The 19,522-nt window shown below is 35.5% G+C and overlaps 1 pseudogene; it reads left to right on the top strand.

Annotated features, from left to right (window-relative positions):
- Window positions 1-11,466: 11,466 nt before the first annotated feature.
- LOC113902620 lies at window positions 11,467-11,567 on the top strand (annotated as a pseudogene).
- The last annotated feature ends 7,955 nt before the right edge of the window (window positions 11,568-19,522 follow it).

Below are 19,522 nucleotides of genomic sequence, written 5' to 3' on the forward strand. Positions count from 1 at the left end.
TATCATAAATATAGCAATATTCTTTTTTCAACAATATAATAAAATTTTTATGTGATCACAGTGAATGTATTCATTTGGATACATTTTTATCAAAAAAAACTTTCAGCTATTTAAGTAAATGAATTGCTATGAAATGTCCTAAAACTTCTATATTTTACCTCCTAGTATTCTGCATCAAACTTTAATATATAAATCCTTTGAGGATCAAGGTACTGGGCACAGCAAAAACAAGTGAGTAGTTAGTCCTTGATAAAATGATATAATTCATATAAAATAATTTTCCTTTGAAGTATCAATATATCCAGATATGATTAAACTCTTCAAAAATAGTTTGAAATATTTCATTATTTTTTTTTTCTTCTAATTATTGGTCTGGTCAGCTTTCATTTGTCTCAAAATATTTATTTTCTGTGTGAATTTCTGTGTCAAAGTGCAGGCAAAAACCACAGCGGTTATTTTAATTAGAAAATTTAGTATTAACAATTCTTAATTTGATGCAATGTTTTATTTAGGTAACTGTAAAAGAAAATTAAAAAGACTAAAGTGTTCCTTAGAAAATGCAGAACAAAGGGAAGAAGTTGGGATTCTTAAAAGTTTGAAGTTTGAAAGGGCAGCCTTAAAGAACTGAAGCTCAGATCTGTCAGAAGTTGTATCTGTGCTTTGAGAAGGGGCTCCATGGCCCTGGTTCCAGGCTTTTCAGATGGTTCTCCAACAGAGAGGTGAGGGTTATGTCCCCTTCCTTTAATTCACTATCATAATGCTAGCCAAGAAAATGCATCACAAGTGATGCTGTGTAATTTGAGTCTATGTCTGAAAAGTTTCCTCTGTTTCTCATGGAACACTTGTGGGACAATCTCTCGCTTTGTAAAAAATCTATCTGCCCTGACACTACTGTGGTGTAGAACCCATTTGTATGTATTGGATTAATAGTAAGTAGCCTAACTGACGGAGAAGGCGATGGCACCCCACTCCAAGTACTCTTGCCTGGAAAATCCCGTGGACGGAGGAGCCTGGTAGGCTCCAGTCCATGGGGTCACTAAGAGTTGGACACGACTGAACAACTTCAGTTTGGCTTTTCACTTTCACACATTGGAGAAGGAAATGGCAACCCACTCCAGTGTTTTTGCCTGGAGAATCCCAGGGACGGGGGAGCCTGGTGGGCTGCCGTCTATGGGTTCGCAAAGAGTCAGACACGATTGAAGTGACTTAGCAGCAGCAGCAGCAGCAGCCTAACTGAGCTACCAGTTGACAGCCAGCATCAGCTGCTAGCAATGAAATGAATCATCCTGTATGAAGGATCGATTATGCCAGGTGATGATTGCATGACTTCAATTTTAGTCAATAGCTAACTTTAGTGGCACAAGACACCCCAAGTCAAGCCCATACTGAGCCCTTGAACTACTACTAGTCTATTATATTTTTTAAAATGGGAGTTCTATACCTACAGAATGTTACATTTTGGAGGTTGTTTGTTATGTGGCAGTAAAAATTGGAACAGAAGTAACAGTAAGCAACTAAAATGTAATATAAAATAGCTGTAAGCATATGAAAAAGTAAAAAGTAAAAGCTCTTTATTCCTTCTCCAACCTTGCAGATTCTTTCAAGTGCTCACTGTTGGCAATGCCTCGTTGGGTGGTAGCTGGCACCCAAAACAGAAAAGCATTTTGCAGGATTTTAGTTTCTGCATCACAAAGATGAGTATAAAATAGCAGATTTAGAGCTGAGAGACAACAGTTTAATAGATGGTGCTGGATATTTATATAAAGGATGAAGATGATTTCAGGCTAAAACTTAAATTTTGATTACACATAATAATATTTACAGTATTACTTTTTTAGGTATTAAAAATAATCCCAAAGTAGAAAACTAGGATATGAGTTTGAAAAATGGTTAATATGGGTTAATATTAAGTGAAACTAATCTACTTAATAGAGTCAGCATACATTAAATTGCATCTCAGTTACCACTGCCATGAATAAAAAATAGCTGATTATTAATGCAGCTTTCAGATAAACTCATATTGTCAGTAAAAAGACTAACACACATTTAACCTGCCTCTTGTCACTGTTGATACTCTGGCCACATTACCAGTGTAACTTCATGAGTTAAAAAGAAAAAAAAATACCAAAAAATAAGAATCAAGACATATTACATATTTCCTTTTTGCTATTCCCTACTCAGACTGGTCTTATTATAGTGTATTTGCTCCTATTAATATTATTGCTATCAAAATACCAACAGCATTTTTCACAGAACTAGAACAAAAAAAAATTAAATTTATATGGAAACATAAGAGGCTCCAAATAGCCAAGCAATCCTGAGAAAGAAAAATGAAACTGAGGAAGCAGACTGCCTGACTTCACTTCTATAATATAAGATTACAGTGATCAAAACAGTATGGCATTGGCACAAAAACAGAAATATAGATCAATGAAACAGGATAGAAAGCCCAGAAATAAATTCATATATCTATGATCAACAACAGAGGAGTCAAGAAAATACAATGAAGAAAAGAGAGTCTTTTAAATAAATGCTGCTGGGAGAACTGGACAACTGCATGTAAAAAAATGAAACTAGAGCACTCTAACACCATATACAAAAATAAACTCTAAATGGACCAAATCCTTAAATGTAATGATGGACAGTATAAAACTCTTAGAGGAAAACATAGGTAGAACTCTTTGACATTAATCACAGCAATATGTTTTTGATCCACCCCCTTGAGTAATGAAAATAAAAACAATGATAAACAAATGGGACCTAATTAAACTTAAAAGTTTCTGCACAGCAAAAGAAATTGTAAACAAAATCAAAAGACAACCCATAGAATGGGAGACAATATTTGCAAATGAAGAAACTGACAAGAAATTAATCTCCAAAACAGCTCATGCAGATCAATGGTAAAGTTTTTTTGTTTTTTTTTTTTAATGGACAGGAGATCTAAATAGACATTTCTCCACATAAGATACACAGATGGCTAAAAAGCACATGAAAAGATGTTCAGCATCAGTAAATATCAGAGTAATGTAACTCAAGCTGCTGTGAGATAATTGGCCATCATTAAAAAGTCTACACACAACAAATTTGCAGAGTGTGTGGATAAAATGGAACCCTCCTACACTATAGGTGGGTATATAAATTGGTACAACCGTTACACAGACCAGTATAAAATTTCCTTAAGAAAATAAATATAGAACTACCATATGATCCAACAATCCCACTCCTGGGCATACATGTGGAGAATTCAATAATCCAAAAGGATACTTGCACCCCAGTGTTTATTATAGCACTGTCTACAATAGCCAAGATGTGGAAGAAGCCTAAGTGTCCACTGACAGAGGAATGGATAAAGAAGATGTGGTACATATATACAACGGATTATTACTGAGCTATACAAAGAATGAAACAATGTCATTTGCAGAGACATGGATGGACTTAGAGATGATCATATTGAGTAAAGGCTGGCAGAGAAAGACAAAACCATATGATATTGATAATATGCAGAATCTAAAACAAAAAAGGTACAAGTAAAAATACAAAACAAGAATAGAGTAAAAGATGTAGAGAACAAACTTATGGTTACCAAAGGAGAAAAGGGGAGAGAGACAAATTAGGTGATTGGGATTGACATATACATACCACTATGTATAAAATAGATAACTAAAAAGACCTACGACTGTGTAGCATGTGTTTCCCTGTGGCTCAGATGGTAAAGAATCTGCCTGTGATGGAGACTTGGGTTCAAGCCTTGGGTCTGGAGGATCCCCTGGAAAAGGGAATGGCTACCCAGTCCAGTATTCTTTCCTAGAGAATCCCATGGACAGAGGAGCCTGGTGGACTATAGTCTATGGGTTTGCAAAGAGTCGGACCTGACTGAGTGTGCACATGCACACATGCGCACACACACACACACACACAATGTATAGCACAGGAAACTCTACTCAATGCTCTGTAATCACTTATATGGGGGAAAAAATCTTTAAACACTGTGGATATATGTATATGCCTAACAGATTCACTTTGCTGTATAGCAGAAACTAACACAAGATACTATAAATCAACTATACTCCATTAAAAAATTTTTAAATTAAATAAAACATACCAAGAAACCCATTCTTCTGAACAATATTAAGAAAAGTCTACACTTTGCAACTTCTGAATATTCTTTAGAACTTCTAAGTATTATTAATCTGTCAAGCACTCCTTTTAAGTATGGATTTTTTATTACCTTAATAATACATTATCAGTTCAGTTCAGTCTCTCAGTCATGTCTGACTTTTTGTGACCCCATGGACTGCAGCATGCCAGGCTTCCCTGTCCATCACCAACTCCTGGAATTTACTCAAACTCATGTCCACTGAGCCGGTGATGCAACCCAACTATCTCATCTGTCATCACCTTCTCCTCCCACCTTCAATCTTTTCCCAACATCAGGGTCTTTTCCAATGAGTCAGTTCTTCACATCAGGTGGCCAAAGTATAGAAGTTTCAGCTTCAGCATCAATCCTTCCAATAAATATTCAGGACTGATTTCCTTTAGGATGGACTGGTGGGATCTCCTTCCTGTCCAAGGGACACTCAAGAGTCTTCTCCAACACCACAATTCAAAAAATAAAATATTATTATTCTCGTTTTAAATTGAGAAGATTGAATTATCATTAAGATTACAAAGTTCCCTAACATAACTCTTCAGCAGAGGTGTGGATTGTCCCTGGCCTGCTGCAGGGTCAGGGGCACTGAGTGAGGCAGTTGGTGCATGGGACCTTTTGAATTAGGTAATTATCTTCATTACTCCACCATAGTTTGGCCTCAGGTCAAAAGACAGGGAGGGGACACAGTCCCACCCATCAACAGAAAATTGGATTAAAGGTGTACTGAGCATGGCCCCACCCATCAGAACAAGACTCAGTTTCCCCACAGTCAGTCTCTCTCATCAGGAAGCTTGCATAAACCTCTTATCCTTATCCTTCAGACAGAATGAAGACCACAATCACATAAAACTAATAAAACTGATCACATGAACCACAGCCTTGTCTAACTCAATGAAATTATGAACCATGCCCTATAGGGCCACCCAAGAAGGACAGGTCATGGTGGAGAGTTCTGACAAACTTGGTCCACTGGAGAAGATAATGGAAAACCACTTCAGTATTCTTGCTTGAGAATCCCAAAAACAGTATGAAAAGGCAAGGATATGACACTGAAAGATGAACTCCCAGGTCCGTATATGCCCAATATGTTACTGGACAAGAGTAAAGAAATAACTCCAGAAAGAATGAAGAGAAAATAACACCCAGTTGTGGATGTGACTGGTGATGGAAATAAAGTCTAATTCTGTAAAGAGCAATATTGCATAGGAACCTGGGATGTTAGGTCCATGAATCAAGGTAAATTAGAAGTGGTCAAGCAGGAGATAACAAGAGTGAACATTTACATTTTAGGAATCAGTGAACTAAAATGGACTGGAATGGGTGAATTTAATTCAAATGACCATTATATATACTACTGTTGGCAAGAATCCCTTAGAAGAAATGGAGTAGCTCTCATAGTCAACAAAAGAGTCTGAAATGAAGTACTTGGATGCAATCTCAAAAATGACAGAATGATCTCTGTTCGTTTCCAAGGGAAACCATTCAGTATCACAATAATTCAAGTCTATGCCCCAACCAGCAGTGTTGAAGAAGCTGAAGTTGAACAGTTCTATGAAGACCTAGAAGACCTTCTAGAACTAACTCCCATAAAAGATGTTCTGTTCATCATACGGGACTGGAATGCAAAAGTTGGAAGTCAAGAGATATCTGAAGTAACAGGCAAACTTGGCCTTAGAGCACAAAATGAAGCAGGGCAAAGGCTAACAGAGTTTTACCAAGAAAACACACTGGTCATAGAAAACACCTTCATTCAACAACACAAGAGAAAACTACACATGGACATCACCAGATGGTCAATACCTAAATCCGATTGATTAAATTTTTTGCAGTCAAAGATGGAGAAGTCAGCAAAAACAAGATGGAGAGCTGACTGTGGCTTAGATCATGAACTCCTTATTGCCAAATTCAGACTTCAATTGAAGAAAGTAGGAAAAACCACTAGACCATTCAGGTATGACCTAAATCAAATCCCTTATTATTATACAGTGGAAGTGACAAATAGATTCAAGGGATTAGATCTGACAAACAGAGTGCCTGAAGATCTATGGATGGAGGTTCATGACATTGTACAGGAGGCAGTAATCAAGACCATCCCCAAGAAAAAGAAATGCAAAAAGGCAAAATGGTTGTCTGAGGAGGCCTTACAAATAACTGAGGAAAGAAGAGAAGGTAAAGGCAAAGGATAAAAAGAAAAATATACCCATTTGAATGTAGAGTTCAAAAAAAAAAAAAAAAAAACAAGGAAAAATAAGAAAGTGTTCCTCAGTGATCAATGCAAAGAAACGAGGAAAACAAAGGAATGGGAAAGACTAGAGATCTCTTCAAGAAAATCAGAGATACCAAGGGAATATTTCAGGCAAAGATGGACACAATAAAGGATAGAAATGGCATGGACCTAACAGAAGCAGAAGATACTAAGAAAAGGTGAAAAGAATACACAGAAGAATTATACAAAAAGATCTTAATGACCTAGATAACCACAGTGGTGTAATCACTCACCTAGAGTCAGACATCCTGGAATGCGAAGTTCAGGGGGCCTTAGAAAGAATCACCAGGAACAAAGCTAGTGGAGGTGATGGAATTCCAGCTGAGCTATTTCAAGTCCTAAATGATGATGTTGTGAAAGTGCTGCACTCACTATACCAGCAAATTTGACAAATTCAGCCGTGGCCACAGGACAGGAAAAAATCAATTTTCATTCCAACTCCAAAGAAGGGCAATGCCAAAGAATGTTCAAGCTACCACACAATTGCACTCATCTCACATGCTAGCAAAATAATGCTCAAAATTCTCCAAGCCAGGCTTCAACAGTACGTAAACCATGAACTTCCAGATGTTCAAGCTGGATTTAGAAAAGGCAGAGGAACCAGATTTTCAAATTGCCAACATCCGTTGGAACATTGAAAAAGCAAGAGAATTCCAGGAAAACATCTACTTCTGCTTTATTGATTACCCCAAAGCTTTGACTGTGTGGATACCAACAAACTGAAAAATTCTCAAAGAGATGGGAGTACCACCACCAGACCTGCCTCCTGAGATATCTGTATGCAGATCAAGAAGCAACAGTTAGAACTGAACATGAAACAACTGACTGGTTGCAAACTGGGAAAGGAGTCCCTCAAGGTTTTATATTGTCACCCTGGTTATTTAACTTATATGTCTAGTACATCATGCAAACTTCAGGCTGGATGAAGCACAATCAAGATTTTGCCAGAAATATCAATAACCTCAGATACGCAGATGACACCACTCTTATGGCAGAAAGTGAAGAAGAACAAAACAGCCTCTTGATGAAAGTGAAAGAGGAGGGTGAAAAAGTTGGGTTAAAACTCAGCATTCAGAAAACTAAGATCATGGCATCCAGTCCCATCACTGCATGGCAACTAGATGGGGAAACAGTGGAAACTTTATTTTCCTGTGCTCCAAAATCACTGCAGATAATGACTGTAGCCATGAAATAAAAGACGCTTGCTCCTTGAAAGAAATGCTATGACAAACCTAGACAGCATATTGAAAAGCAGAGACATTACTTTGCTGACAAAGGTCAGTCTAGTCAAAGCTACAGTTTTTCCAGTAGTCATGTATGGATGTGAGAGTTGGACTATAAAGAAAGCTGAGTGCTGAAAAATTGAAACTTTTGAACTGTGGTGTTTGAGAAGACTCTTGAGAGTCCCTTGGACAGCAATGAGATCCAACCAGTCCATCCTAAAGGAAATCACTCCTGAATATTCATTGGAAAGACTGATGCTGAAGCTGAAGTTCCAATACTTTGGCCACCTAATGCAGAGAATGGACTCATTATAAAACACCCTGATGCTGGGAAAGATTGCAGGCAGGAGGAGAAGGGGATGACAGAGGATGAAATGGTTGGAAGGCATCACTGACTCAATGGACATGAATTTGAGCAAGCTTCAGGTGTTGGTGATGGACAGAGAATCCTGGCTTGCTATAGTCCATGGGGTCACAAAGAGTCAGATGTCAGACACGACTAAGCTACTAAACTGAACTGAATGTAAGTCATCTAGCATGAAAGATTGATAGCATCTGAGATTTGATAAATGGAGAAGTAACCAAATTATATTTCCCAAAGTTAATATATACAAACATATGTGTGTGTATATATATATATATATATATATATATATAGCCATTATGTTGCCTATCATAATCTGAGGTTGTTTGAAATATTTATCTATACATATATGTTTTATATATATCATATGATTTTGTTACTTTTTTGGGGAGGTTCTATTTGAGACCAAAAATGATAGCATTTAACTAACAAATAATGCATAGCAGAATCTTTCTGCTTTCTAAACAAAAATAAAATATTAGGACATACAAAGAAAAAGGGACATCTATTATTTGGTGTGTTTGACTATAAAGAGAAAGCTAAGTCCTGTCAGAAAGTAAAGGGCTGAATAAATGATATTTATTTTTAAAAACCGGTGTTAGTGTTAACTGTAGGAAAAAAATATATATACAGTTAATGAAGTTCAGTTCAGTTCAGTTGCTCAGTCATGCCCGACTCTTTGTGACCCCATGGACTTCAGCAGCCAGGCTTCCCTGTCCATCACCAACTCCCAGAGCTTGCTAACCATGATTCCAGACATCATGCTGCAAAGGGTCGTTGGAGGGTCAGAGGCGCTGATATCATTTGAAATATGTTTAGAAGCAAAATGTCTCAAGTCTCACTAAAGATTTATGGAGTCAGAATCTTCAGAAGTACACCAGGGAAATTTTGTTAAAATGTTGACTGATTCAAATTCTAGGGATAAACTTTGGAACTAATAATTCAACTGTGAAGCTGCCAGGTGAGGCTAATACTTCCTTTCTGCTTTTAGGGTTGATTAACATTTCTCAGCCATTAACCATATGTCCATAGATAGAAACATAAACAGGAAGCAAATAAATTCTGTGGCAAACAGTATTGGTAGGGTAAATGGAAGAAAGATGCATGCTTGGATATGACACAAGGAAGCTAATATCTTTTTTTGCACAGGTAATAATCCATAATATTGATTATTAACTTAATAAGTTTTTTCTAAAATATAAATATTGTATGTATTAAGAATAAATATTACATGAAACACAGCCACCTTAAAGAGTTTATTTGAATTTCAATATAAATTTCAAAAATTTAAAATATGTTATATTTTTATATATTTTATTTTTTAAAATAAAAAATCTGCCTCCATCACATTCTTGTCACAATTATTGGTTAAAAAATTTATGTCATTAATATCTATAAAAAAGAAAGAATTGCTGGTCCATATAAATACATTTTGATTACATATTCTAAATTGAAATGTCTCTAATAATGTGCATGCATGCATGCTAAGTCACTTCAGCCGTGTCTGACTCTTTGCAACCCTATGGACTCCTCTTTCAATTGGATCCTCTTTCAATCGGATTCTCCACTCAAGAATACTGGAGTGGGTTGCCATTCCCTCCTCCAGGGGATCTTCCCATCGCATGGATCGAACCTGAGTCTCTTTTGTGTCCTGCATTGTCAGGCAGTTCTTTACCACTCATGCCACCTGGGAAGTCCTGTCACTAATATAAATTAGTATAAATAACATTCTGCATTTTAGATTTACCTGGAATAAAAGGAGCTAGTGAAAAGGCAATTTGATTCTGTAAGTCCATATATCAAGAAAACAACTATTGGGCAGTTAAATCTGACTAAAACAAAATATGAATCCTGGGATATTTATATCATTAGTAGCCTTGGTTAAAACAGTATTAGCTATTAAATATTAGTAAAAATAGTTAATATTATGTAGTCATGTTTATCATCAAATATTTTCTTTTTTTTCCTGTTGTAAAGGGAAAAATTTGCAATAGCTTAAGCAGAAAGTATTTTCCTCCTTATTGTCAGTCCTTTGGATTTCTACAGAGATATCCAAACATGTGTGACTCCTTTTCCTTGGCAAGAGAATAAGCAAAGTTTTAGTATGTTTTAAGACCAAGTTTTGTGTTGGTATGAATCCAAATTTTAGTGAGGTTCCAGATCTTTCAAATTAAGCATCCTTTAAACAACAACAACAACAACATCCAATAAAGTAAAAACAAAAACCACAAAAATCCATATGGTCCAGGATGGAGCAATAAAACTTTTCCTTCCAGCTTTGTTTGCTTTATATATCCATTAGCTAAATTCCTACCACACAAGAAGCACAATGCCTTTTTCATCTCTTTGTGCTGAGCAATGAGAGTAAAACTGAAAGATACACAGTATTCACCCTACATACTTTCTTTGACATTTCTGCATTAAGCCGAGATGAATATAAACAAAGACAGATGTCCATAATCATAATGTCAAGTTATGTTTTCATTAATTCTTCTCAAAGGCAAATAATGTTGCACATTATAGTGTGGGGATGATGCAAATTATACATTCCTTAAACATGTCATATAAAGCCCCATGGGCTCCAGTATGTTTTGAAATGAAGCATTATCTTAACGACATGATTTCCTATAAATACTGTGACATAGAAACTTTTAAAATAAGTGATGAGATATTTTTTAAAATAAAGTTTTAATCTAATCATTGACTTTGCTGAAAATTTAAGGATCTAAAGATCTCTAGGTAAAGATCATGTATCAATGCATGCATACTAAGTCACTTCAGTCATGTCCGACTCTTCATGACCCCCATGGACTGCAGCCCACCAGGCTCCTCTATCCATGGGATTCTCCAGGCAAGAATACTGGAGTGAGTAGCCATTCCCTTCTCCAGGGGGGTCTTCTCAACCCAGGGATCAAACCAGCATCTCTTAAGTCGCCTGCACTGGCAGGTGGGTTGTTTACCACTAGCACCACCTGGGGAGCAACATGTATCAATACAAATTCTTTTCAATAGACATTTGTGGCATATAGTCATTTTGCATTCCCAATTGTAAAGGCTTTCGGATCTGTGCATCAGCCTTGTATCTCTGACTGCCTCACAAGCTTCTATGAATAAGCTTCTAGTGACAAACATGATACTTTGTAATTTTGTAGTTGTTGATGCTATTGAAGGCTATTATTTTTCACTAAAAAATGGGAAACTGGGAGACCTAGTGTTTAATGGGTGTCGATTATCTACTATAATTTCCACCTTGCTTACAATATTTTCCAAATTCTTTTAATTAATTGTTTAGTTAGTTACAGAGTATTAACAAGAGTGACTCAGCCGTCACTGTTATTCATAGTCATATTCATATTCATATCAATGATTAATTATGAACCACTTGTCTTTTATTTAACCTCAGTGAGCTTAGTTATTTTGGAATCCATGGTAAAACACTTCTTTAAATCCAATTCTCTTGCTCATTTCAACAGCACATATATGCTAAAATTGGGGTGATACAGAGAAGATTAGCATGGTCCCTGCACAAAGATGACAAAAATTCATGAAATGTTCCAAATTTGAGGGCATATATCGAGATAAAATTAAAGAAGAAACATGTACCTCTATGTTCATAGCAGCACTATTCAAAACAGCCAAGACATGGAAACAAACTAAATGTCCATTGACAGATGACTGGATAAACAAAATATGCTACATATATACATGGATTTTTATTTAGCCATAAAAGAATGACATAATGCTGTGTGCAGTAATACATGGACCTGGGGATTATCATCCTAAATGAAGTAGGTCAGAAAGACAAATGCAGTGTGGTGTAACTTATAAAATATGACACGTGAACCTATCTCACTGACGCAGAGAACACCACTTGTGGTTGCCAAGTGGGAGGTGGGGGTGGGGGTGGATTGGGAGTTTGGGATTAGTAGATGCACTCTATTATATATAGGATGGGTAAGCAACAAGGTCCTGCTGTATTGTACAGTAAACTATATTCGCTATCCTATGATAAACCATAATAGAAAATAGATTAAAAATAATCTAAATAGATGTATAAGTGAGTCACTTTGCTATAACACAGAAATTAACACACCATTGTAAGTTAACTACAATTAAAAAATAATTCTGATCTCTGTCTTCATCTAATTGCTACACCATGTCCTCTGTTGCCAGGACTCTCTGTGTCAATAGAGCACCATCAGATGTTGTTATATTCCCCTGCTATCACCAAAGCTCCACACCTCTGTCAGTAGAGAAAGGTTTTCTGCAGAACCTGTCACACATGGCCACCTATGACCTAAGCAGCAATCTTTATTCCAGGACCAGTACATGAAACCTATTAGCAAAGAAGATGAGACTTTGGAAAGAGCATGGGAGGAGAGAAATGGAGAGGAGATACAGTTACAGATCATTGGATTTTACTTTTTACCTATTTACATCCATTTACTATACAAGGAAATCATGAATTAAAAGTATAGAATAAAGATGCAATGTTTAATAATGAGAATAACACTTGTGCAGGTTAACTCTGAGGCAATACATTATTGTTAACTATATCAATTCACTCATTTAAGTGGGACTATCTTAATGAAATTATCTTTCCAAAAATATGCTTTCCCATTATGTTTAGCCATTATAATAAAGAAAATAAAGAATTGTTCTGTCTTTTCTATTATTTTTCCTTCATGTCTTGCTTCTCCTAGGCTCCAAAAGAGAAATGAATATAATTTTCTAAGATATTTCTCAGAATCAAATGGTAATGAAGACAAAAGACAAACTATCTTATGAAATTTGAAAATAATACTTTTTTTTTCCCCTGAAACATTATCTTCTTTCTCCTTCATCACAAAACAAGTAGGCAACAAATTTTATTAAGAACATAGCTCTGTAAATCATCAATTTAGAAATTCAAGATTTATTGTCAAAGAGTGTGAATAATAAAGTAACCATGAATTTCATTTTAAAAAATTTTATTTTATATTGGTAGTATAGTTGATTAACAATATGATGGGGGCAGTGGTGATAATAGTTATGCTGGGTCTGGTGTTGATGACATTGTTTGTGGTGTGGTGATGTGACTTTGATGCACTCCATGAGATGAAGAAATCTCTGCTCATGAAGGACTTCTTCCTTCAGTTCACTTCAGATTGTTAAATAGCTATTGAAGATTACATGATCTTTTAAAAAAAAAGATTCAAAATAATACAAATAAGCAATTACCTCCTGATTTGCTTTAAACAAATGAATATGCAGCAAATAAAATGTTTCAGAAAATACTTGTGATTATGAGGTGTCCAGAAATATGGAAATTTGTGTAGTATGATGCTTAGGAGTTTGTTCTAAAATTAGAATCTCTAACTAAAATTAAAATTTAAAATTAAATTAGAACTAATTAAAATTAAGTTCTAAAGTTAAAAAAGAAAAATGTTGCATCACTTACATGCTTTGTACTCCTAACAACAATGCTTAATCCAGACAAACTTAAGTTTTACCATCTCTATAAAGTGTGTTATAACATTGACTTAATGATACAATTATATAAAAGGGGCTATGTAAGAGGGTCTAACCCAGTTCCAAAAATACATTAAATATTCAATACATATTATTGTAACTCTTCATAGTATTAATGCTCTATTGTTGTTATTGTTATTATTTTATTGTTATTATTATTTTTTAAGAACAAATTATAATGTTGAAAGACCAAAAGAATGTATAAGTATTAGTGTCTTATTGGGAAGAATTTCTAATAGATGTAAAACATTTGAAACATATTCATTATCTCCCAAAACATGAGCAGAGACACATGAAAATATGCAAACTGCAAATATTTATTGTAGTTCAGATAGAGCATAGACTGGAAGTAGCATTGCTATATGAAAACAGTGAAATAATGATAGAATGGGGGCATTGGAATATGTTTGTGGTTGCCCTTTGTTTCCAAAAACTTGGGGAAAATGTGGATGAAGAACAAGAAAAATAGTAAGTAATATATTCATGACAGGTTTAGTAGAAAAACACAGCATAACTTTGTAATCAAAACTTTGATTTTGAAAAGTTGGTTAACAACTTATGAGTTAAATATTAAGCAATTTATTTGATTTTTCTGGTTTGATTGGCTAATATATCTGTATATATAAAATAAAATTTTCATAGCTACCTTGCAGGATAACAGTAAAGATTAAATAGCTTATATAATATTAAACTGATTTTACTGTCTCCTAGGAAAATAATTATGATTCATAATAATCCAAATAATACAATCACAGAAGTTTAAGAAAAATATGAATGCACATTACTATTCTAGATGGAAAATAACAAACTCAGAAATTCTCATGAAAGTAATTAGAAGAAAGTGCTGATCCATTTCCACTCATGGATACACATGTCTATGCCTCTGAGAAGTTGGGCCATCTGTGTGCACTGCAACTTCATTGCTCTGTGAAAGCTTGCTACTGAGTGCAACACAGCTAAACCTAGAGCAAATTAAATAAGTATATATTTATTTTCAAGTGCATTAGTCATTTATTTTGCTGTCAGGAAATGTTTTTATTTGTTGTCTTTGAGTTTCACATCCCTAGTAATTTTACTGCATGCTTAAGCAAGAAATCATTAGCCTCTCTTCTATATGGCTGAGTCACTTGACAAACTCGAGCTTAAATATCATGTCATATTCTCTGAGTTATATACTCTGAACAATTCCTAACTGAAGATATTCAAAAGAGGATTCATCATGTACAAAATTTGTTTAATAAATGATTTATCTTTTAACCTAAGTAATGTGAAAGTTCTCGTTCTCTATTTTTTTTTTTTTACTTCATAAATAAGTAATCAAAATAGTAAGAAATCTCAAAATAGATGAAGATTTGTGTGGAATTTACTTCACAACTTAAAGATACAAATTTGTAAACTTTACAGAAAGTTAAGCTTGTATTCAAAGACCTATCTTTTCTTTTTTTTTTTCCCATGGCTCTTTCCTGGAATTGCACCATACTTCTCCTGATTTTTACTGGCTCTCACATCTGCCTTTTACTTCGGGTTCTTGCAAAGTGTATCCTAGCATAAAATTGAAGCCTTTAAGGTGGGAGGAATATCAACAGCTTACTTAAGTTCGCTTATAACATATCTCCCTGTGCTTAAAGTGGTGCTGCTGCTCACTGTCCTTCTGCCCAGAAGAAGGCTCTCATACACACAAAATGTTCATGGTTGATATTCATCTAGTTTGATTTTCCTGTTATCTAAGTTGCTGTTGCTGCCATGAGTGTTTGCAACATTTTATTTTCCTCTGCTTATAAAAATGAATTCTTGTTATATTTTTTATACCTCTTATATAATTTCTATATTTAAGTGGTATGATGATGCTTTTATATAGGCTAAGGGATGCCCCAGATAACCGGAAAAACATTATTTCTGGATGTGTCTGTGTGGGAGACTAGCATTTGCATTAGTAGAGTGAGTAAATAGATCCACCCTCACCAATCCTTTGAGGACCCTAATAGAATATAAAGGTAGAGGAAGGGCCAGGTATCTCTCTTCTTGAGCTGGGACAGGACATATTCTCCTACCCACTGACTTGTGAGCTCCTGGTTCTCGGATCTTTGGATTTCTTTGTCCTTTGGATTTACCCTTTCCCAAATTCTCAGCACTTTGCACTTGGACTGAATTATACCACCAGATTGTCTGATTCCCCATCTTGTAGAGGACAAATAGTGGGATTTGTCCTCCACAATCACCTGAGTAAGTTTCCATGATATCCTCTTGCATGTCCTTTAGTCGCTCACTCCACGCAACACCACAGACTGCAGCCAGCCAGGCTCCTCAGTCCATGGGATTCGCCAGGCAAGGATACTGGAGTGGGCTTCCATTCCCTTCTCCAGGGGATCTTCCTGATCCAGGGATCAAGCCTGGGTGTCCTGCATTGCAGGCAGATTCCTTACCATCTGAGCCACCAGGAAAGCCCATATTTCCTTTTATTCAGCTCTTTATATCCTATTGGTTCTTATCTTCTGGAGAACCCTGACTAATGCAGGGCTGTTCTCAGGCACCATGTACCCTTGCTCATGTCCCCTGGCTTCAAATACTTCTTGTATATAACTTAATGACAACAGATTTCCTGTTACAACCACTTTCCTGAACATAAGCATTTTATTACATGCATCCCCGCTTTGAGGGTTGTGACCTTTTGGGTTCAGTTGCAGAGAACATAATCCACTCTAGCTAGTTTAAGTACAGTGAGATTCCCCAACTGTTGAAAAGATAAAAGACTTTATCCCTCAATATCTCTCAGTTAATAAAACTTTACTGTTTTATTTTTAAATGCTTTTCATAGATTTTTACTCATATAAGTAGCCCTCATCCTGACCTTTAAAATGCATTTTCAGACTGTTAAAACACTTGTCAAACTGAACACTAGTTTTACCTAACTCCAAAGCATACTTCAAAATTTATATCTGACTATTATACTCCTGCTAGAAACACACACTGACAAAGAATAATTTATTTTATATTCATTCCCTACTTCAGGTTACAGATATTAGTTTCTTTTAAGCAACAAGGACCACAGCATATGTAAATCACTTCAATTAGTGCAGGTTCCTTGTAAGAATCTGAAATAAAGGTAACTCATTCAGTATCCAAAAAACTAGTCTCAAGACAAACATTCACACGAGCTCAAATCAGTACACAGAATTGCTTAAGATGTCCATCGGCAAATGAATGGATAGGAAGTTGTGGTACATATACACAATGGAGTACTCAACTACAAAAAGGAACACATTTGAGTCACTTCTAATGAGGTGGATGAACTTGGAGCCTATTATACAATGTGAAGTCAGAAAGAGAAAGATAAATACTGTATATTAATGAATATATATAGAATTTAGAAAGCTGGTACCAATGATCCTACATGCAGGGCAGCAAAGAAGACACAGATGTAAAGAACAGACTTTTGGACTATATGGGAAAAGGCAAGGGTGGGATCATTTGAGAGAGTGGTATTGAAACATGTACATTACCATATGTAAAATAGATGACCAATGCAAAGTCAGTGCAAAAAGCAGGACACCCAAAGCCAGTGCTCTGGGACAATCCAGAGGTATAGGCAGGGGAGGGAGGTGGGAGGGAGGTTCAGGATTGCGGGGGGGCACATGTATACCTGTGGCTGGTTCATGTTGATGTATGGCAAAACCGTCACAATATTGTAGTTATCCTCCAATTAAAATAAATTAATTAATCTTAATAATAATAATAAATTTAATTTTTCATAATTTATCCAAAAATTTAAATTTTGATATCCTTATTTTGCAGTGACCCTAGTACCTGCTTCTTCTTGTCATAGTAAATGGCACTGCCCCTTGTAAAAAGTGAGTCAAGCTACAATTATAAAAATTATTCCTGACACCTTCCTCTTCCAGACCCCTATAGATTCTACCTGAAAACTCAGGTACATGAGCAATCAATGTATAATGATTTTTCAGTGAACAATCTATCATAAAATTAAATAAGGCAAAATACATAACTGACAAGAAGGAACAGATCTGAAAAGTCTTATATAGTAGAGTATTGGGTACGATTTTTAAGTATGTGTGTGCGTGTGTGTGTATACTTCTCATATAGTGATAAAATATATTTACAAACTTTTAAAAATTAGCAAAGAATCAGACACGTAAGAACAGACCAGTAAAAGATCCCAGGAGAACTCATAGAAATGAAAATATCATCTTTGGAATTTAAATAATGCTGAGGAGGATTTCAACAGAAAATTAGATAAAGCTGAAAAACTAATTAAAAAGATAGATCAATGAAAAGTATCCAGAATGCATGAAGTGCAATGAAGTTAAGTGGTGAAATATGTAAATATTTTCCTCAAGTGCCCACATTATTTGTTAAAGTCTATCAATCATTAATTATGCATGTGATAGTTACCTGACATAGCCTAGTTCTCAAGTTGGTTCAGAATGCCACACTTGATATGTAATAGGAAAAAAAACATAATAAAATATTCAGAAACATGCCAGCCCACAAAAACACTCTAAGACCAAAAAGAAGTTACATATGCTGTCTACATTAAGACATAAGAACTGATCATCTTAAACATTTAACTTAAATATTTATTGTTTTTAATTAGAAATTTAAATTTCTAGGCTTTAGGTTTTTATGTTGATGAAAATGAAAACCATTTTTTAAAACTAATTATGCATGAAAACATAACATATCTCAAAATAAAAGAGATATTGAAAACTCAAATTACAAATATTATTTGTTAATATCTTTTAAAAACTTGGGATGATTAAAAAAAATCCCATATTATCTTGCTACCTATTTTCCTTAAATTGTCTAGAACCTAAGTAGTACTATTGGTATTTGTTAGTGTAGTATACATTTAACCATTTATTAAAATTGAGAATTAAGTTAATTTTATATATATATATATTTTTTTTTTTTTTCTTCATCAGTTCAGTTCAGTTCAGTCACTCAGTCTGTGCGACCCCATGGACTGCAGCACACCAGGCTTCCCTGCCCATCACCAACTCCCGGAGCTTACTCAAGCGTATGTCCACCGAGTCAGTGATGCCATCCAACCATCTCATCCTCTGTCGTCCCCTTCTCCTCCTGCCTTCAATCTTTCACAGCATCAGGATCTTTTCAAATGAGTCAGTTTTTTGCATCAGATGGGCAAAATACTGTATTTTCAGTTTCAGCATCAGTCCTTCCATTGAATATTGAGGACTGATTCTCTTTAAGATGGACTGGTTGGATCTTTTTGCTGTCCAAGGGACTCTCAAGAGTCTTCTCCAACACCACAGTTCAGAAGCATCAATTCTTTGGTGCTCAGTTTTCTTTATACTCCAAGTCTCACATCCCTACATGACTACTATAAAAACCATAGCTTTGACTAGATGGACCTTTGTTGACAAAGTAATGTCTCTGCTTTTTAATATGCTGACTAGTTTGGTCATAGGTTTTTTTCCAAGGAGCAAACGTCTTTTCATTTCATGGCTGCAGTCACCATCTGTACTGATTTGGGAGCCCCCAAAATAGTCTCTCACTGTTTCCATTGTTTCCCATATATTTGCCATGAAGTGATGGGATTGGATGCCATGATCTTAGTTTTCTGAATGTTGACTTTAAAGGCTGTGTATTGTCATCCCGTTTATCTAACTTATACACAGAGTACATCATGTGAAATGCCAGGCTGGATGAAGCAGAAGCTGGAGTCAAGATTTCCAGGAGAAATATTAATAACCTCAGATATGCAGATGACACCACCCTTATGGCAGAAAGCGAAGAAGAACCTCTTGATGAAAGTGAAAGAGAAGAGCAGAAAAAGCTGGTTTAAAACTCAACATTCAGAAAACAAAGATCATGGCATCTGGTCCCATCACTTCATGACAAATAGATGGGGAAACAATGGAAACAGTGAGAGACTTTTCCTTCATAGACAGTGGAAAATAGTAGAGCTGAAATTTAGTGAGAAGTCTTTTTTTTTTCTTTAATAGCCTAGCATGTATCCATATATCAAC

This window comes from Bos indicus x Bos taurus, chromosome 12 (assembly GCF_003369695.1).
Source record: "Bos indicus x Bos taurus breed Angus x Brahman F1 hybrid chromosome 12, Bos_hybrid_MaternalHap_v2.0, whole genome shotgun sequence".
In the NCBI taxonomy this organism is placed as follows: Eukaryota; Metazoa; Chordata; class Mammalia; order Artiodactyla; family Bovidae; genus Bos; species Bos indicus x Bos taurus.